General features: G+C 47.8%; 1 protein-coding gene and 1 long non-coding RNA gene across 3 annotated transcripts in view; both read right to left on the bottom strand.

Moving 5' to 3' along the window:
• Positions 1-5996, bottom strand: part of SMCO4 (single-pass membrane protein with coiled-coil domains 4) — a 65059-nt gene extending 59063 nt beyond the window's left edge. The window contains exon 1 of the mRNA XM_084975673.1: positions 5966-5996. The gene's annotated coding sequence lies outside the window, so the exon portion shown is untranslated. The remainder of the gene's footprint in view (positions 1-5965) is intronic.
• Positions 5997-13627: 7631 nt separating this feature from the next.
• LOC110255416 (uncharacterized) lies at positions 13628-23189 on the bottom strand. 2 transcript variants are annotated; one of them, XR_014814940.1, is made up of 5 exons: positions 23056-23189; positions 20069-20152; positions 16433-16544; positions 14532-14608; positions 13628-14431 (listed from the first exon to the last, which is right to left on the bottom strand). It is a non-coding gene; the product is annotated as an uncharacterized LOC110255416 (long non-coding RNA). The 2 variants fall into 2 exon arrangements; XR_002335583.2 differs by having other exon boundaries at positions 20069-20148; positions 23056-23179.
• Positions 23190-25266: the final 2077 nt, after the last annotated feature.

Here is a 25266-nt window from a genome sequence, read left to right on the forward strand (position 1 = left end):
AGCCCCTGGGGGGGTCCACTGGGGAACGGTGGGGCACCCCCTACACCCCAGAGAGGCTTCCTTCTTTAGGGGCTTTTTCCTTTCAATACTTTCAGTTTAAGTTTGAATGTTCAAACCGGTATTTCCCTAACTGGGGTCTGAGAACCTGAATTCCATCCTGAGATGCTCCAGGAAAGGGGCAAACGATAAGGCCAGAGCAGGTGGGCAAAGACCGGGGAAGACGCTTTGGGGTTTTGCACAGGCACCTTTCTCTGGCTGTCACAGGGCACAAAGGAGGTGACCTTGATTCCTAAAGAGACTGCTTTCAGTCTACACAGAGTATCTCCAATAACCACCCAGCCTGCGGGCATGAAAACCAGCAGTAGGGAAGGCTGAGGAGAGGAAAGTGCTCCCAGACTCACCTCCTCCCTCTCTGGGCCCCAATCCAGAGGACTGAGCAGCACCCATGCCAACCTGTCCCCTTTGCTCTGTCACCACTGCCGCCGGCTTCAGTTCAAGCCCCCGTCCTGTCTCATGCCCATTTCCGTGCTGCTCATGTCATACTGCACACTGCCCATGAGGCCACCTTTCAAAACCACAGTCCTGACCCTCTCACTTAACGAAGCCCCTGCCTATAGGACGGAGCCCACCCTGGCAGGGGAGCAGGACCTCTGCCTAGCCCTGCGGTGGAGTCACAGGGATCACAGCTGCCACCAAGGCCACCCCCTCACTGGCTGTGTGGACACAGGCACTTCTGTGCCCGTTCCCTCATCGGTGTGACAGAATAATAATTGCCCTCAAGAGCCTCTGGGGTAGGGGTTGGTGAATCCAAGCAGAGGAGAGCCCGGCTCTCCAAGAACCACCATGACCCTTGCTGTCCCCAGCCTGGCTCCGGACCCCGTGCTCTTCACTGCCTCACCGTGCTCCCCCTTCTTGATGAAAGAAGATGAGTAAACTCAGGAGAAAAGAAGGCACATTCAACATCAAAAAAAAAAAAAAATTGGAGTTCCCGTTGTGGCGCAGCAGAAATGAATCCAATTAGGAACCAGGAGGTTGCAGGTTTGATCACTGGCCTCGCTCAGTGGGTTAAGGATCCAGCTTTGCCATGAGCTGCAGTGTAGGTCTGGCGTGGCTGTGGTGTAGACGGGCAGCTGCAGCTCTGATTAGACCCCTAGGCTGGGAACCTCCACATGCCATGCGTGCGGCCCTAAAAAGCAAAAAAAAAAAAGGTCATAAACGTAAAAACTAGGCTAGGGAGATGTGAAAGAAACCAAAATCAACAATCACAATAATGTGAGAGGAGGAGAAAGGACAGGAAGAGAAGGAAAACATTACTTTGAAGGAACTGCTCTTAAAACATACAGCTCTGTGGTTTTTTTTTAGACTTCATTTTTTTCCCCCAAAGATTTAGGAAGATTACATTTCAAAAGCTCACAAAGGAGACACTTCTGGCTTTTTTTTTTTTTTAACCATTTTTTAATTAATATCTTCAGAGAACTAAAAAGTACTTTTATAGACTGACTGAATCTTAATAAAATTCTCAGAGAAATTCTGGCATCAGTCACAACAAAACACCCTCTCGGAATTTAATTTCCTTTTTCCGCATACAACTTACTATGGAAACTCATTTATGATGCCACCACAACCAGTCAAAAGCTGCCTGGAGCATGAAAACTTCCAAGCTCCGAGAGAGAGCCTTATAGGACTGGAGGGAAACTGGCCCCGTACTTAGCCAGATCCTACATCTCGCAGATTGCCACCGCGCCAAACTTTCCAGATCCTACTGCCAAATCCATCTCCTTTCCAGCCCCCATGTGCCCTGCCCTCCCATCTGACACTAGAGCTCTCACAGTGCCTCCTACAGCGAGAAAGCTCCAAATCCAGTATCTCTCCACTGCCCAACAAAACGAATAAAAGAGGGGAGAAGGGCACAAAATGGGCACAAGGAAACTAGCTACGGCCATCTTCAACCTCCCACCAAAAGACCTGTCCTTTCTGGCTTCTGGTTTGGTTCAGTTTCCTCCTTTTAGATGATGGCAGGGCCTAGACTATTCACTGCATGTGTTAGGGGTGGGGTGGGAAGGGAAAAGCTCAAAGAATTATTTGTAAGGACTTCAAAATGTACCTTTTTCTTCTTCCAGCAAGCAAGCAAAGGCTTTACCAGGGCTGCTGGGAGGGGGAAGACGAGCATCCCCTCTCTATTGCCCTATAGGGGTTTTTGCCTCTTACAGCTGGAGCGGGGGGGACCAACGTGGGGTTCAGAAAGATGAGGTTTTCTCCTATTGGCTTTGCTCAGTTACCTATATCAGTCCTTGTCCAATAGGGGTCTTAGGGGCAGAAATGTCCTGTAAGTCTCATCATTTCTTGGCCCTTTTCTCACCATAAACTGAGTCACAGGCGATTAGGGACTAACATCCATCTGGGTGTCTCCCTACAGTAAACGAGGCCTGTGGGTATGTTACTCCCTGGAGCCCTTAAGCCGCAAATGTTAATCAATGGCCATATCAAAGAATGCATCGGAGCCCCTGCTCCTACACTGACGACCTAAGTGATTATTCTGCCTCGATCTCCCCTTCTAGTGTTGGAGATTCTAACTGCGGTGGGGGGAGGGGGACAACCGCTCTGGCTGCTTCCTGCTGAAAAGGGGCATCCTTAGGGGAAAGCAGTTCGGTCTCCACTCATGGGAAGGTGGAGTGGTGAAATGTACTTTAAAAGCCATTCTTCCTCGAGGACAATTCCTCCTGGAAGGCATAACCAACCCCTTATCCCAAAAGTGCCCCTGGGCAAGGGGAGAAAAAAGAGGTTCCTGAGGACCCACTGCAACTCACAAGTACATCTCACTGAGGGAAAGGCATATACTATCACCCTGATTTGACATAAGGCAGAAATCAAGCTCAGAGGGATCAGGCAATGGGCTCAGCACATCTTACACCACATCCAGCAGACACCAAGACTCAAGGACTCATAAGCGTCCAACGTCCCCAACTTCTTGGGGTAAAATATTGTCCTGGGTTGAAGGCACCTTACAGTTTACACATTGCTTTTCACACACATCATCTCACTTCACACCACAACCCTACAGGATAGTTAAGAATGACTTTTCCACTATTGCAAATTGGTTTTGGGGGTTCGAAGACCATCAACAACTTGGGCAAGACAGTGGTAGTACTTAAGAGCTGTATCCTGTCTAAGCTTTCTTTCCTCACCTCACAGTGCCTGATAAATGGGAGGGGTTCAAAGGATAACTATTATTAGCATCATAATCGTTCTTAATTTAACAGACTTCAAATAAGGTAAAATTTATACACACACATACCTATGTACTACTGCTCTCTTAAGGATCCAACTTAATTACTTGCTGGAGAGGAGAGTTTTACCACTACCTCAAATTCAGAGATAACCACTAACTGCAGCTTCCAAGAAACTGACAGAAAAGGATTACTGAAAATGATGTGGTCAAAACCAATATGGATTTTGGATTCTGAAAGCCACTAATAGAAGAGAATAGAAGGACAGGAGCATTCAGTTATCGTAAAAAAAAAAAAAAAAAAAAAAAAAAAATCCTCCTCTCCGCCAGCATCATGGCTTGATCATAAATGCGCTGCGTGACCCGGCCGTGTCATTTCAGCTCTGTGATGACCCTCAGCATTCAAAACGAGATGGCTGGCAGGTGACTGGGAAGGTCTAGGGAGAGGCCCCCCAGGGGGTCTGGGGAATAGCGGTGGGATGAACAAATTACTCCCTTGAGCTATTTTTAACGTGCTCCATCTAATACAGTTTGCCTATTCATTTCACTCACTTGGAAAGAAACATGGGAAGTTCAGAAATGCCAGATGCCACAGGAATCAGCTCACCACTTCTCCAGCCAGAATGGAGATGACAGAAGTGGGGTGTACCGGGATGGCAGCATCAGTCAGAAGGAAATCTATGGCACTAGAGCACTAAGAGTGCCCACGGAGGTTCTTCCAGAAAGGCTGTACCCAGTCCAATCTAACTGAGCATCCACTCTAGGCTTGAAGGTTAAAACAAAAGGAAAAACTCAGCTGCACTGATGAAACCTACCTAATTTTTTGAAGCAGAGTTAACAACGTTGCGGTAATGAGAGCTGGATAGCCATATACACTAATTGCCAGCATGGGAAGACTACTCATACTATAAATCTAGTACCAATTGTTATTAGTTTTTTGGTTTTGTTTTACTTTTTGCAGTCTTTCTTGCTTCTCAGCTGTTTTCTTTTTTTTCCTTTTGTGCTTTTTGTAGGGTCGCATCCACAGCATATGGAGGTTCCCAGGCCAGGGGTCGAATCGGAGCTACAGCTGCCGGCCACAGCCACACAGGATCCCAGCTGAGTCTGCAACCTACACCACAGCTCACAGCAATGCCGGATCCTTAACCTGCTAAACGAGGCCAGGGATCAAACCTGCAACCTCGTGGTTACTAGTCAGATTTGTTTCCGCTGCGCCAAAACAGGAACTCCTCCCAGCTGTTTTAGGTCCAACCTAATTTCTTTAGAATAGGCTGAGGCTGACTTCGTGTGGCCTACCTAGTTTCACAAAAAATAAGATTTCAGTCCTCTTCAGAAACCTCCTCTTGCTTCCATCAGACTGTCTAGCTCTTTATTTATACCCTATTTCACAGATAAGGAAACTGAGCTCCAGAGAGGGGAAGTGACTCATCCAGGTCATAATCCTTACTAATATACCTAGGACCAGCACCAGGGCTCTCAAGGCCCAGAGTGTGGGTCTCCGGCTCTATGGCTTTTGCAAATGACCTAGCATACTTGTGTCTTGAATACAAAGTTTATTTGGGAAAAAAAAAAAAAAAGCCAACATGAGTCATCCACTGTCAAGGGGCACCACACAGACTGTGCTTCTAATAAAGCATCCAGCATCTCCAGAACCACTTGTTTCTGGAATAAACGACCTCAATCCCGGGAAATAAAAGGCCATGTCTCATACCCCTTCAGGATACGCACGACCCTGGGAACGGATGGGCTGCTGGGCTTTGGGGAGCTGCTAGCCCAACCCACGGAATCCAGACGTTGCAGGTACCGAAGAGGGAATCGGGTGGATGGGTGGGTGCGTGTGGGAGGAGGTCGGAGTTGCGGTTTTCAGACAGCACCTGGCCACAGTTACGATTTCATGCAGCCCAATCCTACTCACCTTGAAACCTCTAAATAGCTCATCCACTCAGGGGTCCCTCCTCAACTTCCCCAGGACACAGGCACCGAAGTCTAGGCGGTGAATCCAGCAGATGGGGAAGGGCGGTATTTGACCCCCAAGCGGTAGAGGAAGCACCACTCCTCGCCCTCCTCCACTGGTTACAGGAACTCCCCACCGGGTCTTTAGACGCCAGAGGAGCCCCCAAAGCTGAGCCTAGCCCCTCCCTCAGGGTCTGCCCCCAAGAGAGGCGGGAAGAGGCAAAGCCCACTCCCCATCGCTCTACCCCGCCACCGGCTCGGCTCCCGTTCCCTCCGTGGCCGCCCCGGGGGCTCCCTCCCTCCTCACCCTCAGGGCCCCCGCCTTACACTTCCCTCCAGCCCGAGACCCTGAGCGCACCCCTTCCTCCACGCCCGCAGGGGACCCGCGTCTCCCGCCTCTGACCCGAGACCCCCCTCTCCTCGCGTCCCTCCGCCCCCGGAGTCCGCAGCGCACCCGCACTTCCCGCCCGGCCCGTGCGGGCTCACCGTCCGCCCCAACTTTTCCCAGCCTCGGCGCCGGCCCCGCAGCCACCTGGATTCCGCGTCCCACGCCGCGCCGGGCTGGCGGGCTCGCATCCCCTTGGCCCTCGCCCGCCCCGCCGGCACGAGTTGCGCTTGGGACCCGCTCGGCGCCGGGCCTCCGCGGTCTACCCGGCGCGGAGGCGGAGCCGGCGTGGCGGGAACGGCGCTGTCCCGGCGCCGGCACCCCCGCCCGGTGCCGGGCGCCCGCCCGCGCCCCTCCCTGCCCACCTGCCCGCCCGCGCCGCCGCCGCCGCCGCTGCTCACCTCCTCCCGCGCCGCCGCCGCCGCCACTGCCGGGAAGACGTGGCAGTGGCCGCCGCCGCTCGCGCTCCCCGCCTCGCCTCGCCTCTCCTCTCGGCGCCCGCGCGGGCGGCTTCGGCGCTCCGGACCGCAGCGCCAGGCGCCCTCTGCCGCCGGGAAGCCGAATCCTCTCGCCCTAACCCTAACTCGCCGGCCGCCCCGCCCCCGCCCCCGCCCCCAGAGGCCCCGCCCCCGGCCCGCCGCCGCGCCCGCTCGCCCCTCCCCGTTCCTCTGGATGGGAGACCCTCCTGCGTGCCGCCCAGGGCCTGCCGCCGCCGCCGCCGCCTCCGGGGAGCCTACCCTGACCACCCAGCCACTCGGCGCCCTTCCTCCCGGGCCCGCACAGCTAGTGCGGGTCGTGACCCCCTCGAATCAATACATTTCCTGCTTCTCTGCATCGGAATGCCTCGCCCTCGAGAAAGTAAAATCGGGTTAGGGAAACAGACAGCACGTCTCTCTCTGTCTCTGCTAGGGCTAGGTTAGCGCCCCGCCTGGAATACCCAAGTGCGCAATGAATACTTGTGGAGGGAGCGAAAGAGTGAATGAAGGAGTAGAGATTTTGGCCGCATCCACCCACGTAGTAGCTTTTAAACCTCTAGAGGACAGATATCCCGACCCGGATTTGTTTTTTGTAAATTACACACACACACACACGCAGCTTTGCAGTACCAAAGCCGCACAAGGCCCACAGCTCAATGTTATTCAGGGCTTTTAGTCAAACAGACTTAGGTTTCAGATCTACCACTTAAAGGCTGGGAGCTCTCGGGAAAACGAAATCTCCCTGGGCAGTTACCCCGTCTATAAATTAAGAATAATAAAATCTACTTCTTAGGGTTGTTGTGAGAATTCATTATGATCATGTAAAGCGCTTTGCACAGCCCCTCCACCCCGTCTACACTGTGGTATATAAGTGGTAGCTCCCGTTAGTATCCTCACTGACCTAGTAGGTAATAAAAACTACAGGCAACATGTAAATGAATGGCAACCTTTTTGTCCGAGGACAGACAACCCTAGTACCCTTGTGCCGGTGGTATTGTCACCTGCCGGGCAGAGCCGGCCCAGAGAGCCAGTCTTTTCCAGTCCCTCCTCTCCCCACCCCCAGGAATTAGCTGGGCTTGGGTTTTTTTAAGAGCTGGAGAGCTGGCTCTCCTTCAGGTTTTTCACCCGGGTTTCCGTAGCCAACCTCCTCATTCACAAGTGTTTATTTTATTGCAAAGGAAGTGAACATTTAAAGGCGGCTCTCTGTTTTCTGCTTGCCCCTCTCTCAACACCTTGAGGCCATCTGTTCCTGTTGGACAGTCTTCTACCTGCTCTACACATAAAGAAGCCAGTGGGTGTGATAAAGTGGCATCAGAGGGGACTGGGCTGGAATCCCAGCTGGTCCACCCCCGGCTTTCTGAGCCTCAGTCCCCACAATTGTAAACTGTGGAGGATAACCCTTATCTGTGACACAGTCTGTGTCTTTGAGAGGAGTAGTGATCCAGCCTGTGAGTGCCATCCGTGCCGTCCTGGAACATACAGGTGTTGAATAAAAGGCAACTATTGACTCTTTTACTTAACAAGCCTTTGGGGAGCATCCACTGAGTATTGTTGGTGCTGGGAGAGATAGGGAAACAAACATGGGCGAAGTGGGATTCCTGCCCCCAAAGGAGTGTGAGGTCTAGTGGATGAGACAGGCACGCACAGACTAGAACAGAGCAATTGGAAGGACATAGATGCTGCTAATAGGAAATTAGTTCCAAGGTGGGGCAGTGGTACTGCAGTATAGATTGCTTTAATTCATTATAATTGTAAATGCCATTTTCCTCTAAATATTATGTACATAACTTTCCAAGGCCACTGCTAAAATTAATGAATAATTTTATGAGGCAAGCAGAGCCATTTGATGTAGGATTCAGTCCCTTAATAAGGTGACTCCAGATGCTTCCTTATACTAGTAATAACATGTACATTGTGTCTTCGTGAAAGCACCATAATTTATAAGTTAAAGTTGCACATCTTGCAATGCATATCTAAGAGGGAGAGTTCCCACACGGTTACACTAATGGCCTTTAATGAATCACACCTCCTATCCATGCCCTTGGTATAGCCCCCTCCCTTATCAACCCTGGGCTTGACCACGTGAAAGGCTTTGGCCACTGGGACATCAGGAAGTATGGCAAACACAGGGATATATATATATATATTTTAGGGCTACACCTGTGACATATGGAAATTCCCTGGTTGGGGTTGAATCAGAGCTGTAGCTGCTGGCCTACACCTCAGCCACAGCCTCACCAGATCCAAGCCGCATCTTTGACCTACACTGCAACTTGCAGCAACACCAATCCTTAACTTATTTAGCAAGGCCAGGGATCGAACCTGCATCCTCATAGATACTGGTTGGGTTCTTAACCCACTGAGCCACAACAGCAACTCCAACGCAGGGGTCTTTGATGAGCACTTGTGCCTCGCTCCTTGCCTTCTCGAAACGCTGTAAAGAAAGTAAAGAAACCAGGTCCAACCTCCTTAAAAATGAAAGACCCAGGGCTCTGCCATTCCAGCAGCCCCCAGCCAATCACCAGCTGAACGCAGCCACATGCTTGAGCCCGGCATGACTAGCCAAAAATGACCCAGCCAACCCAAGAGTTGTGAGAAATAAAATAAAATTTAAGCCACAAAGTGTAGGCAGCAGTAGATAACTGATATGCAATCGCGCATAGGCATTTTGACAGTTGCAAGGTCTTGGTGAAATTTAGCCAAGAGTTGATACTCTCACTAGTGTTTTCTGTCATGAAGCATTCAATTTCAGTTGCTATGTCTCAGTGTAGCAGAATATCACACTTTAAGTAATACCTTCTTTCAAAGTTCCTCAGTGAATGACTACTGAGCCTAGTACCGGTTAAACTCCTTTTGCATCCAACAGGACAATGAGCTGGCAAAATCAGCTTAAAAACCACTTTAAACATTGTAACCCCTTGGAACACAAGAAGGCTTTATAGAGGTTGGGTGTTTATCTCTCCTATTTTATGATCTTTTTGTTGGTGGATATCTTGTCCAATTTGATAAGATGTCACTGTAAATCACAAAACATCAGAGAAGGAAGGAAAATCGGAGATTAGCCAACACTCCTTATTTTATAGATGAGGAAATTAAGGCTAAGAGAGATTAGAAGAGTCTTACCGGGACCCCCCGCTGTGGCACAACAGGATCAGTGGCATCTTGGGAGTGCAGGTTCAATCCTGGCCTGGCACAGTGGGTTAAGGATTCAAGGATTCAGCTGGGCTTAGCAGGTCACAGCTGTGGCTCGGATCTCCTCCCTGACCTGGGAGCTCCATATGCCAAGCTGGCGGCCAAAAAAAGGAAAAAAACAAACAAAATAGAAGAGCCTTACCAATTCCTAGCGTCCTGGAGCTGGCTCAGAGCAAAACTGAGATGACCAATTCAAAGATCTTTACACCATTCATTGGACTGGATTGTCTGCTGGATTGTTTTTCCCTTTGTTACATTGGTTGCTACTGAAAATATCCTCCCCCTGCTGCTCAAAATACCTTTACGACTTCCCTTTGCATTTTAGGATAAAATCCAAACTCTTCACCTGGCCCCACGAGGTCTGGCGCAGCTTGCCTTCCAGAGGCATTGCTTTGGCTCTACCTATCACTCAGCACGCTCTGTCCACTCCAATTCTTTCTGTCCTTGCATCACTCCACTCAAGATTCCAAGCCCTGAATGAAAGTCAGCCTCACCTGGTTTGGTCACATGACCTGGTTTGATCACATGACCTACCTGGGTCACTATCCCAACAGAAGAAAAATGGGCCTCCCTGAATGAAAGCTCTCAAAGATGATCAAGCAGCTGTTGCTACCAAAAGAAGCAAAAGTGGGTGGAAGGTGACCAAAACCAATGAATATCCGCTTTGTTCTCTCTCAGGCCTCTACCTAAATGTCACTTTCTCAGGGAAGCTCTTCTTAATTACTCCATCTGTTGTATTCTTTCACGACACTCCTGATTTTTCACCGTTCTCATCACATTTTACACTTATGCATTTATTTGTTTGTTTCTGTCACATTCTCCCTCCATGAGAGAAGGGACCGTGCTTGTTTGCCCACTGCTATATCCCCATCCCTTGGCATGGAGCCTGGGGCATAATTAACCCTCAGTATCTAGTAAATGAATGCAATGAGAGAATGAATGAATGAATGAATGAACAGAGGCCTAATGATTCTTCTGACTCAGTCCATATGACATTGGCTTTATAGGAAAAGTGTGATGAGACCAGAGTATGGTAAATAGAGGATTGTAGGATCCACACCATGTTGGCGCCCTCTATAAGCTGTGAAGAGGACAAGGACCCACACTCAGGGTAAAGGAGGAAACACCACCTTGTGCTTCATAGGTGTGCCCTGTTGTGCTAGCCCAGGCCACACACACAGGCCTGGAGGGATAAATTATAGAAGAAACGAGGCAAGAAAGAGGTCTGGGCTGGCAAAGGCAGCAAGCCTCAGAGTGTTTGCAGAGTAGGGAGCCTCAAAACTGAAACTGGGTGCATGACCTGCCTGCAGTGGCCAGGAGCACAGGTCAGCAGTGTATGTTCATCAGACTCCTCCCTCGGCCCCATCTATGCCCAGCTGTGTTGCCGCTACAGCAGGGTCCTAGGCTCATCTACGGATGGCCTCAGGTCCTTGGAGAGTTTTTTGCTACGCAGGGGCAAAATGAGATCATATTAGAGCAATGCATGTAAAGCTAAATTCATTCCGCTTTTTGTATCAATGAATATTCTTTTTTTTTTTTTTTTTTTTTGTCTTTTGTCTTTTTGTCTTTTGTTGTTGTTGTTGTTGTTGCTATTTCTTGGGCCGCTCCCGCGGCATATGGAGGTTCCCAGGCTAGGGGTTGAATCCGAGCTGTAGCCACCGGCCTACGCCAGAGGCACAGCAACGCAGGATCCGAGCCGCGTCTGCAACCTACACCACAGCTCACGGCAACGCCGGATCATTAACCCACTGAGCGAGGGCAGGGACCGAACCCGCAACCTCATGGTTCCTAGTCGGATTCGTTAACCACTGCGCCACGACGGGAACTCCTGTATCAATGAATATTCTATTTGCGATTGCTTGGGGGTTTGTTTTCAGCCATTTTTCAGCAAAATAAAAAACTGGCAATCTGAGTTGCCCCCCCCCCAAATGTTTTCGTAATGCTGCAGGTGCATGTCATCTGAAAGCCTTGGACAGACCCACCTTATGATCTCAGAGACCCAAGCGACCCCTGCAGGGACTCAGCTGACTCAATAGACCTTGTGTTGTGAATCACAGCAACCCCGCCTGTTTCCTTTTTTGCCTTTCACCTAAGTGGCAGACACATTAGCTGGTTAGAATGTGGAGCTAAGGAGGCTTCACTCCCGGGACTGCATCTGTGGGTGTGGATCAGGAGGAACTGGAGGTGATTCTGGAGAGAGCGAGGCAGGAACAAGGTCTGGGGCTTGGGGTCTGGTCATTTGCAGAGTATGTGTGCTCATGCATATGCACACATGTATATGCATGCATACCCACGTGTGTGTGTGGACGTGTGCACACTCGAGTGTGCATGCACGAGCACAGGCTTGTGGCAGAGTGAGTCCTTCTTAGGTCACCAATACTGTTCTGCCAGAGAGGAGCTACTTAAACCTAAGAGGAGATATTGTTTTCTTTTTCTTTTTTTTCTTTTTTCTTTTGTCTTTTTGCCATTTCTAGGGCCTCTCCCGTGGCATATGGAGGTTTCCAGGCTAGGGGTCCAATCCGAGCTGTGGCCGCCGGCCTACGTCACAGCCACAGTAACTTGGGATCCGAGCTGCATCTGCAACCTACACCACAGTTCACGGCAACGCCGGATCCTTAACCCACTGAGCAAGGCCGGGGATCGAACCCGCATCTTCATGGTTCCTAGTCGGATTTGTTAACCACTGCGCCACGATGGGAACGCAAAGGAGATATTGTTTTCAATCCCTGTCTTACAAAGGGGAAAACTGAGACCTAGCACACAGAAGAAATTCACCCAAGGCCCAGCTGAACACATGTCAAATGACCAACTCCTTTGGCAATGCTTCCCTCCCCAGGTACTCAGTGTTAAAGTTAAATCTGATATGAATTCCCAGAAGCTGGAAAGACTCTTCTAGAACTAGAAAAGTGGTGAAATATATTTTTCCTAAATGGAGGGGAAAATATCCAACTTCTTGTCGTTGAAAAGTGGGGTAGCATTACATCTCATATGTTTACATTTCCGCCGCAGCCAGCCTACCCACCTCATGCACTTAGCTGGAATTTGAATTTCCTCAGAGACTATTACTGCAGAAGGATCAAGGATTATAATGAAAATGTCTTTTTCTCACAGGTAATTATATTTTATATATATATATATATATATATACACACACACACACACACAGGTGCATTTTTTAAACCGAGATTTTGAACAAAATTGTACCTACTCACTTCTACAGTAAAGGGAGGCTTGCCCATTTTCCTAAAGCTGTAAGATCTCATGTAAGGAAAATTTTAGGGCCTCCGCTTTCATTTGTACAGAGACACTGGAGCACTAATGAACAGCTCAGCCAGGATCTTCATGCTCACTCCCTCCGGTTTCTGAAATTTAAGTCTTCAGCTAAAGAGCGGAAAGGAATCCCTATTCCACCCAGCTGGCCGCAACCAAAGCCAACTCTCAAGCCAGGCGCACCGGTGGATTCTTTCCACTTAATTTCTCCACCACCTTCTCCCTGCTGGCAAATGTTAAGTGTCTATGTCAAGAGAAATCAGAGTTTCATTAACTTGGCTGTCTTCATGCTCGTCTAATTCCTTTCAGGGTTTCAATTTTTGTGTTCTGTGTTTGTTTGGGAAAGAACACCACCCGAACACACCGGTCCCCAGAGTCCCATTAAAGGCGGAATGATGGAGGTCCCACTCAGTGGTTAATGAACCCAACTGGTATCCACGAGGACGCGGGTTCGATACCTGTCCTCGTTCAGTGGATTAAAGATCCGGTGTTGCCATGAGCTGTGGTGTAGGTCATAGACGCGGCTCGGATCCCGCATCGCTGTGGCGGTGGTGTAGGCCGGCAGCTGTAGCTCCGATTCGACCCCTCGCCTGGGAATCTCCATATGCCGTGGGTGCGGCCTTAAAAAGACAATCAATCAATAAAATAAAGGTGGAATGGTTGGAATAGTTGCCATGGGTGGAACAGAGCAGGAGAACACCACCTTTATTCCATAGGGTGTACATATTTCATTACAGGTTTTAAATTCCAAACCAAAAAGCAATGCTTCTTAATTACCTTAACTCTCAGACTCATACACCAGCTGTCCCCTTGGCCGGGCCCATTTTTAACATCAAAAGATGTTCCCTATCAACTGTGTCCTTGACCTCCACTGAGCTGCATCATTATCGGAAGGCAGGGGTAGAGTTTCTAGCCTATGCTAAACCCAGTCACGCCGCACATATTTACCAAGTGCCGCCTATGTGCAGGCACTGGATTGAATTTTCTGGATTCAGAGGTGAGTAAAAAAAGACAGAGTCCTTTCCATCCTAGAAAAGCTCACAGATCAGTGGAGAGAAAAATAAGCACACAATTACAAATGATCTTAAGTGTTTTGAAGAAAAAGAACCAGGTACTACAAAAAAGTTTAGTAACAGGACCTAGTTTTATTTATTTATTTATTTAATTTATTGTCTTTTTGTCTTTTCTAGGGGTGTACCCACGGCATATGGAAGTTCCCAGGCTAGGGGTCGAATCCGAGCTGCAGCTGCCAGCCTACGCCAGGGCCACAGCTACGCAGGATCCAAGCCGCGTCTGTGACCTACACCACAGCTCACGGCAACACCAGACCCTAAACCCACTGAGCAAGGCCGGGGATCGAACCCACAACCTCATGATTCCTAGTCGGATTCGTTAACCGCTGAGCCGCAGCAGGAACTCCAGGACCTAGTTTTAAACTGAGAGGCCTGGAAAGACCTGTCTGGAAGTGACCTTAAAGCTGAGAACCTCGAGGTGAAGAGGTGGGTATTGGCCCCCGGGAGGAGCTCGCTGGGCACGTGGTCCTCCTCATCCAAAGATTCTGAATTTCTTGGATGATGACCAGACAAGGACAACTCCTCAGGGCCTCGTTGCTTTCAGAGAGGGGTCCTGGGAGCCCTGTGTCTTCCTTCACTGTTCGGCCGACACTTGGCTCTCAACCCCTGACTCCCGGCTGCAGCACTTGGGCGAGCACTTAGGTCAGCAGTCCAGGTGAGCGGTTTACCTGGCTCCCGTGTGTGTGGGGTCTCCACACCTAAGCTCTCCGCTCTTGGAGAGCAAATGGCTCTGCTTTATCCTCTTTGCGTGATGCTCCCAGTGCCTAGAAAAGAGCTTGACAAGGAGCTGCCGTTCAGGGAACACCTGCTTAATTGAACTGGATTTCATCTCAGCGCTTGGTAGTGTCGTAAACATCTGATGGGAGAGAAGAGCCAAAGTAGACAAAGTAAGGATGCTTTAGAGGAGCGAAGATGAAAAGAAACGACATAAAAAGCCGAGGAATGGAAGCACTTACTGAAGTTTCAAGGAATCTGGCTTGTATGGCTTTGACTGATTCTGTGAAGCCACAGTTCCTTGCTTCTGTCTCCTCAGCTGTAAGATGCAACACTGATTTGATTTAACAGCAGTTTACTTTTTTTGAGCATGGGGAGGAGGAGGAGAGCTGCTTTCAATGTATACATATATTAAAAGCTATATCCTGCTTTCAGAAACATTAATGTGGTCCCAGAAAGTATGTCTTATTATAATAATAATTTTTTAAAAATCAGCACCCATCATCACTATTCATGGGACTTAAAATTTATTTACTCTTTTGCCTGCCTAATATACAGTGATTTCTTTTTTTCTTTTCTTTTTTCTTTTCTTTTCTTTCTTTCTTTTTCTTTTTCTTTCTTTCTTTCTCTCTTTCCTTTCTTTCTTTCTTCCTTTCTTTCCTTCTTTTCTTTCTTTCCTTCCTTCCTTTTTTCCTCACTCTCTTTTGTCCTTTTTTTGTAATAGTTCCTCAAATTCTTTCTAAGAAATTATTCTTCTTCATTAGATACAATCTCCCGAGGTATATTTTTCTTTTTTGGCCACGCCCACAGCATGCAGAAGTTCCTGGCCCAGGGATCAAACCCATGCCACAGAAGGGACCTAAGCCACTGCAGTGCCAATGCCAGATCCTTAAGTCATCAAGCCACAAACTCAAATCTTCTGAGCTATTCGATCAAGGTTCCCAGCTCTCTTCAAGTATGAGGATGGGCACCTGACTAAGTCACTCAGACATTGAAATGATGGTTGAGGGGCGAAAGCCTGGCCAAGGATGGAACTTACTCATTCTAGATCTGGGATGCAGATAAAAAGATTCTGTTCAGAAGATTCTGTTTACAGAGGTCTTGTATAACTGCCTGTGTTCCCAAGTTAGTTGCTATTATTTATAGCTAAGGAATGCTAAATCATACAGTGCCCTTGACTGTTGGTACATATAGAATTGGAGTTCTTAACCTGAGGTCCGTAGGTTTGGAAATCATCCATGCATGGGCATCAGGAGGTCTACAAATAGGATATGATTTTTGTATCCGAAGATAAGTGCCTTTTTTTTTTTTTTTTGTGAGTTGGTCTATAGACAGCTTTGGTTAGACTGTCAAAGAAATCCATGGCTGAAAAATAGGTTAGAAACTACCAATCCCAGAACAAGAATTCTTACCTGAAGTCTGTGGGTGAACCTGGATGGGGAAAAGGACATCTTTGTTTTCACTAGTTTCCGGTGACCTTCCTTTCCGTTACAAATACAAGCAACACGCCATGGTATTAGTAGCAATAGCTGGGACTTTGCCACCAATAGAAATCAGATATTTTCATATCACGTTATGGTGCTGCAGATATCTCTAATGTAATGTACACTTCTCACTACTTTAAAATGACAGTGTTAGTGGACCCACAGCTAGGTGTCATTATTCAATGTGTTCATAAAAAAGTATAGGCTTCCCATGGTGGCTCAGCAGTAATGAACCAGACTAGGAGCCACGAGGATGCAGGTTCGATCCCTGGGTTTGCTCAGGGGGTTAGGGATCTGGTGTTGCCATGAGCTGAGGTAGAGGTTGCAGGTGCCATGGGCTCAGATCCTGTGTTGCTGTGGCTGTGGCATAGGTTGGTAGCTCCAGCTTTGATTGGACCCCTAGCCTGGGAACTTCCATATGCCATGGAAATTAAAAAAAAAAAAAGTACATATAACACTTGCTCATCAGATACTTTAATATTTTATAACTGTATCTCAATATGTTCAGCTTCCTTTGCAATCCTGTATGCTTTATTTTATCCAAATCATTATCCTGAGAAGAGGTCCCAGAGCTTCATCAGACTGCCAAGGGGCTGGTAATACAAAAACGTTAATAGCTCCCTTGAGAAAAACTTGATAGGACTGTCTCCCAGCCTTACCTGTACTGGTTTTACAAAGCGAGTTTCTATCCTGCAATTCCTCGCTTCTCAACTTGACATATTGGTTTCCAGCCTCGCGACCTCTGATTTTTTCCAAAGCAGCAGGCATTACCTGTGGTCAAGAGAAACACACATACTTACATGAATCAGAAGAAAGAAACAAAAGCAAAAAATAATAATCAATTTTTTTTAAATAAAGAGAATGAGAGAGAGAGATGGAATAGTAAATCCATGGAGACAGAAAGCAGACTAGTGGTTGCCAGGGGCTGGAGCAGGGAGGGGGGACGAGAGGTGATGGGTTCATAGATACAGAGTTTTCTTCAGGGCTGATGGAAATGCTAGGGAACCAGCAAGAGATGATGGCTGCAGGGCACGGCCCTGTGAATGTACTAAATGCCATCGAATCAGACAGTGTAAAAGGGCCAATTTTATGTTATGTGAATTCTATCTCAATAAAACATAAGACCAAGGAATCAATACAGAAGTTAAAAGGAAACTCCATTATAAAGTTGCCTGGGAAGTCAAGGCCCTCCTTAAGGGAATACAGAAAAGAGATCCCGAAGTTGCATGATGTTTGGTTTCCTCTCTCCCACCACGGCCCACCCGCCCCTCGAGTTGCTCATGTACACTGCAATTTTCGATCACTTGGGAAATTGCTAATGTGTACTTTAGCCTACACATTAAATTCTGGTTTGCACTTATGCATATTAAAACACACCACTAAATACTCATCTGACAAGCTATATTTTAAACCTCAAACAAGGTTTTATTGTGCCTGGATGCATTTTAATACACCTACTAAATTTTAGTTGGAGTGAAAAACAGCTGGCTGTCATGATGGATAAGGGAGGGGACCGTCTCTCCCATCCTGTCCTACACACCCTGCTTCCACCTGGGGGACAAGGGACTGGCAGCCCGGACCACCCGAGAACTCTAGAGAACTTTCGGGAAAAGACCTCCCACATGATCCGAGGGTCAGGATCGGAGAGGTCACCGAAAGGCTTCCCAGCCCGGTAACTCCAGGACCTCAGGGTTCCTGCCCGCCTCCACCAGAGGAGACAGGGCTTAGCCTCCCACAAGGCCTCTGGCATCCTTCATAATGCCCCCTCTGCCCAGGTCATGGAATCCTTTCCCTGCTCACCAACCCTTGTCTCCATGCAGCCTGCAGGGTAGTGCCCAAGCCTCTTAGCCCAGAACTGCCATTTTTTGAGGGCCCAGCCCATGGAGAGGGCTGGGTTAGGCTTCCTGTCAAATGTCTTAAGTGATGCTTTGGAACAGCACTACATAGTCGTTTCAAGGCCACTTAGAGGTGAGGAAATGAGGCGTAGGGTCATTCCAAGTCGCACACTGGCCAAGCCCTCCCGCGTTTCCTTTCCATCCTCCCTCTGCCACTCCTGGACTTCCTCGGCCAGCGTCTCCTGGCTGTGTCACAAGGGGCCTCTGCTCCAAATGCCTCTCCCCTCCACGTCCCAAATGCCCCCATTCATCAGGGGAAGCCCTCCCCTTGGCCAAGAAGATTTCTCAGCCCCCAGGGCTCCTGCGGCCTCTGAATCCCATTATGCCACTGACAGTGGGCAGGGGTCGCCTGGCGCGTGGGCTCTGTCTTGCCACCCCCCCCCCGCCCCATCTGCTCTCTTAAGCAAAATCCTCACTGAGGGCAGGGACTGTGTCTTTTTCCTCTTTGTATTTACTGCAGTCCCTGGTAGGATTGAGAGATGGAAAACTGCTTGATTCTCTCAATCAGCAGGAGATTGATTTTTTTTCAGGCCAAAGCACTGAGTCTATTTCCCAGCTTCTGTACCTCTCTTCCCCCCTGGAGAAGTCTGACAGGCTTCCAAGTCACTCTACACAGCCTGCGGGGCACAGGTGAGCCCAGCCTCGCTTAGAGCTTTCTCCCGGCGACCCCACCCTGCTTCCTCTGTATCTGGGAAGATGGAACAGGCTCTTTTTTCCCTTTACGTGTCCAGTGACATCACCCTTTGCAGGCAGGGACAGAGGGACCCTCAAGGCAAATGAAGTATGGCTGCTTATTCAGAGAATGAGCAGCTCGTGCCCCGTCTCCTGGTGTCTGGGGGCTGTTGAGGCGGGTGCTATGGGGATCATGTTGGCAGCAAGAATGGGTTCAGTGGCCTTAAGTGCCCACAGGAGAGGATGGGGCCTTGGGGTGGGGGAATTGGTTGGAAGGCAGAGCTGCCTGCGTCACGTGATTTCAGTGATGCTGTAAGACCACAGGTGTCACCAGCCATGTCCCTTTGAGCTTGTGATGGGGTCTTCTCCTTTCTGTGTTCAAAATTCCTGTCATTTCAGTTCTTCTCTGTTTTATTTCTTTTTGCTATTTTTTTTTTTTTTTTTTTTTTTTTTTTTTGCTTTTTAGGGCTGCACCCACGGCATATGGAAGTTCCCAGGCTAGGGACTGAATCAGAGCTATATCTGCCGGCCTACACCACGGTCACAGCCATGCAGGATCCGAGCCATATCTGCGACCTACACCACAGCTCATGGCAACACCAGATCCCTAACCCACTGAGCGAGGCCAGGGATCAAACCTGCGTCCTCAGAGATACTAGTTGGATTTGTTACCGCTGAGCCACAACAGGAGCTCCTCTTCTCTGCTTTAGATCGTGTGGCTTCTTCCTTTTTACACTGTCTTGCCTTAGATGCACATGTCGGGAAGATTAACTGGAGGTGGAGGACGAATGAGGGACACTGGTTTTCTGGGAAGATGGGCCCAGCTGGGGAAGGGCAAGAAAGGCCAGAATGAGTAGGCTTCACCCAATTTCTGCAGAGGACTAAGTGTCTCTTTGGCGACACTTTGGCAGGTACAGGCCATCAGAAGAACAGAACAGGTAGCGCAGGAGGAGAGTAGGAGAGTACGGAAATGTCCAAGGGGGAAAAGGCGTAAGGTGAGTGAGAGGAGGATGCAGAAAGCACTGGACACAGGTCAGCCTGCCCAGCTCCCTGAGATGGGACATGGCCAAGCTGGCCCAACACCAGACCATGGCTATCCTTCCCCCACAATGACAGGCTGAAGATGAGCGTTTAGTGGGTATCGGGTGGAACCTGAGGGGGAGAAGGAGCTGCCAGCGAAGAGCTCCCTGCAGGCAGGACCTCGGAAGGAGGGATTCATCAGTTCCCACCAGAGGGCACGGCTCCAATCCAGCCTTTGTGGGGAGGGGAGAGAAGTGGAGGGGCAGCCTTCAAAAGCAAGCAGCCTCGAAGTTCCCATCGTGGCACAGTGGTTAATGAATCCAACTAGGAACCATGAGATTGCAGGTTCGATCCCTGGCCTCGCTCAGTGGGTTAAGGATCCAGCATTGCCATGAACTGTGGTGTAGGTTGCAGACACGGCTCAGATCTGGCATTGCTGTGGCTGTGGTGCAGGCCAGCAGCTACAGCTTCGAGGGAACCTCCGTATGCCACAAGCATGGCCCTAGAAAAGATGAAAAAAAAAAAAAAAAAGCCAGCAGTCTCTGTAGCAGGGGGACTGGAAGACTAAGTTTTCTCCACAGAGAGATCTAGTTACACGTTAGGAACAGAGTCAAGAACAAGGCAGAAGCACATCCTGTTTCACGAGAAAAACAAGGTCTTCAAAAGCAGATGTTCTGGATTGGTTTTTTTGTGGCAAAATACATATACCTGGAGTTCACGGAGGGCCTAGTGGTTAAGGATTCAGTATTGTCACTGCTGTGGCTTGGATGTACTCTCTGGTCCAGGAACTTCCTCGTGCCCCAGGCATAGCCCAAAAAAAAAAGTAACATAAAATTTACCGTTTTGACCAACTCAAAGTATATAATTCAGTGGCGTTAATTATACTCACAGTGCTATGCAGCCATCATTGCTGTCTAGTTCCAGAACATTTTCATCATCCTAAATAGAAACCCAGTATCCAGCAAGCAGTCACTCGCATTCCGCCTCCTCATCAGCTCCTGGCTGCCACTAATCTGCTTTCTGTGTCTCTGGATTTGCCTTTGCTGGACATGTCATATAAATGGAATCATATGACAGGTAACCTTTTGTGTCTGGCCTCTTTCACTTAGCATGAGGTTTGCAAGGTTCATCCACGCTGTAGCATGTTATGGTTGATTTCACGTGTCAACTTTACTGGGCATAGGATGCTCAGATATTTCGTTAGACATTGTTTCTGGGTATGTCTGTGAAAGTGTTTCTGGATGAGATGAGCATTTAAATGGTAGATTGGATAACGCTGGTTGCCCTCCCCAGTGTGGGTGGGCTTTGTCCAATCCACTGACGGGCAGGATAGAACAAAAAGGCTGAGCAAGGGAGAATTTGTTCTCTCTCAGCCTGACTGTTTTCAAGCTGGGATACTGGACTTTGGACTTGGACTTAGCCTGGAAATCATACCATTGACTTTCCTGATTCTTAAGCCTTTGGATTCGAACTACAACTGTACTATTGGCTCTCCTGAGTATTAGCTTCCAGACTGCAGATCTTGGGAGGTACAAGCCACCATAACCATGGGAGATAATCCCTTATATATATATGCAGCACATAATATTAATATATATACATATACTAATATATGTTATGCATTATACTTCTATTGGTAGGCGAAACATAGGTATATAGATTTACTAATATTAATATATTTAATATATAACATGTTATAGGTTATATAATATATATGCCCAGACATATATATAGCCATATATATATCTACATATATATATGTATGTGTGTGTGTGTGTATATATATATATAAATATATATATCCTATTAGTTCTATTTCTTTGGCGAATCATAATACGTACCATGTATCAGTTCTTCATTTCTTTTAATGACACAATAATAGTCCATTGTATGGATAACTACATTCTGTTTATCCATTCACCACTTGATGGGCATCTGGAAACCCAGATGCCCAGTTTTTTTTTCTTTTTTTTTTTTTGTCTTTTTAGGGCCACACCTGTGGCATATGGAGGTTCCAAGCCCAGGGGTCGAATTGGAGCTATAACCGCTGGCCTACGCCACAGCCACAGCAAAGCCAGATCCAGATCTGAGCCACATCTGTGACCTACACCACGGCTCACTGCAATGCTTGATCCTTAACCCACTGAGCAAGGCCAGGGATCGAACCTGCATCTTCATGGATGCCAGTCAGGTTCGTTTCCACTGAGCCACGACGGGAAATCCTGCACTAGGTTTTGAATCCTGGTTAAGTGGAGTCGCTTCACCTCTCTAGGCACCTGTTTCATCATATGTTACTTCTTCTTTTTTTTTTTCTGTCTTTTTAGGGCTGTACCTGAAGCATATGGAAGTTCCCAGGCTAGGGGTCAAATCGCAACTAGAGTTGCCAGCCTACACCATAGCCATAATGATGCCAGATCCTAGCTGCCTCTGTAACCTACACTGCAGCTTGTGGCAATGCCGGATGCTTTAACATACCTGCCTCCTCCTAGATACTAGTCAGGCTCTTATCCCGCTGAGCCACAATGGGAACTCCACATGAGACTTTCTTATGAAGGGTAAATGAAATAAAGCATGTAGGAGCCTGACATAGCAGGGCAATCAACAAGTGCGTTCCCTTAACTGGAATCAGGACCAAGATCAGAGTGGGCCCAATAGCAGAGCTAACCTGCAATAGATCTAAGTTCCTTAAATTCCTCCGCAGATCAGAACTGGGCTCAGAGTCAGGGCAGGTTGGACACCTGCTGGTGGAGGACAAGAGGTCTCAGTTCTGAGGGAAGGAGACTGACTCCTTCCTTGCTCTGCTGCCTCTCCCTAGCACACCCGCTTGGAGAACGGAGGTCCTAAATCAGGACCCCAGAACTTGAGTGTGCCTCTGTTTCAGTGTCTTAGGTCAATAAATATTGTGAGGAAATATCTCACATTTAAATTGTTAGAAATACCACACATTTTGCAGGTGTTCGAAAGCTAAGGCACACACTGCCATCATAGCTTATCCTATCGTAGAAATAAGTCCTCTTCGGGCACGTTTACAACTTTCGTTCAGCTTATTCTATAGCATGCACTCACATTACATAAAACTTGTGAAAAAATAATACCTGTCATTCCCTAAATCACAGTAATTTCAGATGTTACACTGACTTTCACTTTTTTTTAATGTTCTATAACTGTTAATGTTGCTCTCATAGATGTCATAAAAGGCAACCTGAAAATTGAGTTTAAATGCACCGACTCTTCTGTGCTAAAGGCACACAGACAGAATAGCTTACTCTGCAGTCATGTGTGACCAATTCAATGGCCAACCTAAGAGCACTGGTCTGGGGCTTGCAAGGCCCCGCATGCAAGTGGGACCAAGAACATGTCCCTTGACTGCTCTGAGCCTCCGTTTGCTCATCTGTGCAGTTCATTCATTCAGCAGCACTCTCTGAGGACCACAGTGAGCCACGCACTGGGCGAGCCTCTGGGGTTACAGAAAAGACTAAGCCCTACATCCCCTACTCTCAGAAACCCAGAGCCAAGCAGGGAAGTAGCTGACACACCCAATGCCTTACTCTGTGCCAGAGGTTCTTCTCGCATTTCGTACATGTTAGCTCATCAGATCCTTCCAACAACCTCCAAGTGGAGAGTATTATTCATACTGTTATTATCTTCATTTCACAAATTAGGAAACTAAAGCGCAAGATTGTGCAGCAACTTACCTGGCTAGTCAAGAGCAAATCTAGGCAGTCTGCCTTTAAGAGACCACCTTGTAGCCGCTATGAAAAACAGCATGGAGATTCCTTTTAAAAAAATGAAAATAGAACTACCATATGATCCAGCAATTCCACTCCTGGGTATATATCGGAAGGAAACAAAAAACACTAATTCAGAAAGATTCATGCACTGCAATGTTCATAGCAGCACTATTTCCAACAGCCAAGACATGGAAGCAACCCAAGTGCCCATCAACAGACAACTGAACTAAGAACACGTGATATATAGGAGTTTCCACTGTGGCTCAGGGGTTAAGAACCTCACATAGTATCCGTAAGGGTGCAGGTCCAATACCCGGCCTCACTCAGTGGCTTTAGGATCTGGTGTTGCCACAAGCTGTGGCGTAGGTCACTGATGCAGCTTAGATATGATGTTGCTGTGGCCATGGTGTAGGCCAGCAGCTGCAGCTCTGATTTGACCTATAGCCTGGGAACTTCCATATGCCATAGATGCAGCCGTAAAAAGCCAAAAAAAAAAAAAAAAAAAAAAGATTTGATAGGTAAATAGATCAATAATGGAATATTACTCAGCCATAAAAAGAATGATATACTGCCATTTGCAGCAATGTGAATGGACTTAGAGAATATTATCCTTAGTGAACTACATCAGAGAAAGACACATACTTTATGATATCATTTATATGTGGAATCTTAAAAAGATTACAAATAAATGTATATGCAAGTAGAAACAGACTCACAAGTGTAGAAAACAAACTTGTGCTTACCAAAGGGGGGAAGGAAAGGGGCAAATTAGGGGTATGGGATCAATGGGTACAAACTACAACACAAAATAGGTAAGCAGAGTTCCCGTCGTGGCACAGCAGAAATGAATCCAACTAGGAACCATGAGGTTGCAGGTTTGATCCCTGGCCTTGCTCAGTGGGTTAAGGATCTGGCGTTGCTGTGAGCTGTGGTGTAGGTCGCAGACGCAGCTCGGATCCTGCATTGCTGTGGCTCTGGCGTAGGCCGGCAGCTGCAGCTCTGATTGGACCCTTAGCCTGGGAACCTCCATATGCCACAGGAAGTGGCCCTAGAAAAGGCAAAAAGACAAAAAAAAAAAAAAAAAAAAAAAAGGTAAGCAACAGGGATTTACTGTATAGCACAGGGAATTATGCCCATTATCTTTTAATAACTTCTAATGAAATATAATCTGCAAAAATACTGAATCATGGTGTTCCCCGGTGGCTAATTTGATTCCTCATTGCCACTGCTGTGGCTCGGATTCAATCCCTGGCCCCAGAAAATTCTGCATGCCATGGGCACAGCCCAAAAAATATATATATATATACATACTGAATCACTATACTATACATCTGAAACTAACACAATACTGTAAATCAACTAAACTTCAATTAAAAAAAAAAAGTCTGCTCTGTTACGCAGCACAGATTTTGCCCCAGTGCATATATTCACATAATAGATATCAATGCAGAAAACACAGGAGCATAGAGCAGAGCAATTTATTTTACCCGAATGAAGTTAAGGAAGGAATCAGACATGACTGTGTCTTGGCCAAGAAACGTGAACAGAGTCTCATCCAGCACAGATGGGGGAAAAAACCGTAAGAGCAAAACTCTAGAGGGAGGCGAGCGCCTGGCCTGGGGAATATGAAGAAAGTCCTGGGGAAAGGGCAGGACTGCACAGGTGAGAATGAGGGAGAAAGGTACAGGCCCTTCTAGTTCTTACTCCTGTGCCTTACCTACAAATTGTGTCTACAGTCCTTCATGCAAGGACCCACAATGCTTGTCTGTACATCAACAACCCCACTGGGGTTAAGGAAGCATATACCTCCCTTTTGCACCACCCAGACTTCCTTCAGCCACTTCCTGTGAGGTGCTGGATATTTCAATGTGCATATTTTGAACATCTGCTATTTACTGAGCAAACATGTTGAGCATTAACTCAACGCCCAGCATCCTTTTCATTCCTACTGCACCGTGGTGAGAGAAGCAGGGTCTCCTATCTTGCCTTCGGGCTCTGCTTTCAACAATCCATGTCCCCTCTGTGTGTGGCATTAATTTCATCACTGATTTCCTAAGCTCTCTCTCACGTTCATGGCCAACCACAGCTTCCAGCTCAAACCCTGTCCTGTTTAGCATGGCATTCAGCACGTTTCCCCATTATTTTTTTTTTAAATCTTTTTAGGGCCCCACCTGC

This window comes from Sus scrofa, chromosome 9, assembly GCF_054392235.1.
Source record: "Sus scrofa isolate SSC_HxYL_T2T_F1_AM1 chromosome 9, Sscrofa_HxYL_maternal_Yorkshire_Landrace_v2.0, whole genome shotgun sequence".
NCBI classification, from domain to species: Eukaryota; Metazoa; Chordata; class Mammalia; order Artiodactyla; family Suidae; genus Sus; species Sus scrofa.